The 859-nt window shown below is 50.3% G+C and overlaps 1 non-coding gene across 1 annotated transcript; it reads left to right on the top strand.

The window, feature by feature from the left end:
- Positions 1-482: 482 nt before the first annotated feature.
- Positions 483-555, top strand: TRNAD-GUC (transfer RNA aspartic acid (anticodon GUC)). The gene has a single exon. It is a non-coding gene; the product is annotated as a tRNA-Asp (tRNA).
- Positions 556-859: the final 304 nt, after the last annotated feature.

Here is an 859-nt window from a genome sequence, read left to right as displayed (position 1 = left end):
TAGAATTGCACCAAAGGGCACAAACTGAACTTGCTTGGCTTCACTGCCATCTAGGTTCATATTGTGGGCTGCAGCATCCGAGATTCATAGCAGCCAATATGGAGTCACCTCTCTGGTGGCTGAAATCTTTCCGCATATCGTGCCGCTCATCCAGAAATGGAGATTGGGTGATTACCTCTGGCCCTGTCTTTCCCACTGGTTGTGAGGGTTCTGCTTCATCTTTGTCACTCACTATGCAAACTGATTTGGTCTTGGATTTCTTCTTCTGTATAGGGCCAACTATTATTGGCTTGGGAATTCCCTCTGGTTCAGCTTCAGTTTGAGTGGACATAGTGCCTTTTGATTTGTTTTCCTTCCCCTCCCCCTGAAGGTGCGTTATCATAATGAGCAGTGTCGGGTTAGCAGTGGCCAGGGCCCAGCACATTGCACCTATCTGGAACTGTCACAACATTTTTCCTTCACATATTTTATCACTTTGTGGAGCCCCTGGTGGTCTAGTGGTAAGGGCGCGGCGCTGTCACCGCCGAGGCCCGGGTTCGATTCCCGGTCAGGGCCACTCCCGGGCAGATGGAGCTCGTTAGCCCTTAAAAAGGCAACCCATCTACGTCCTAAGGACCTCGCTGCCACCGTCCAAGCTCGCTTGGCCCCGGCAGATGAACCTTAGGATTAAAGGGTGGGCTCAGTTCCGCGCACACTGTGTCTCACCAAAAAAAAATCCAATGCGCAGGCTGGAAGGTGTAAAGACCTTCCCCAGACCTTCGCTCACGAAGACTGGCCATTACTTACTTACTATTATTTTATCACTTTAACAGGGTCCTGTAGTTGTTCAGGGGTGAAATTCCAAACGTTTGGAGGAGAG

The sequence above is a fragment of the Myiozetetes cayanensis genome, unplaced genomic scaffold (genome assembly GCF_022539395.1).
Source record: "Myiozetetes cayanensis isolate MyiCay16 unplaced genomic scaffold, myiCay2020 scf72, whole genome shotgun sequence".
In the NCBI taxonomy this organism is placed as follows: Eukaryota; Metazoa; Chordata; class Aves; order Passeriformes; family Tyrannidae; genus Myiozetetes; species Myiozetetes cayanensis.
This window is presented reverse-complemented; position numbering and strand designations above follow the sequence as displayed.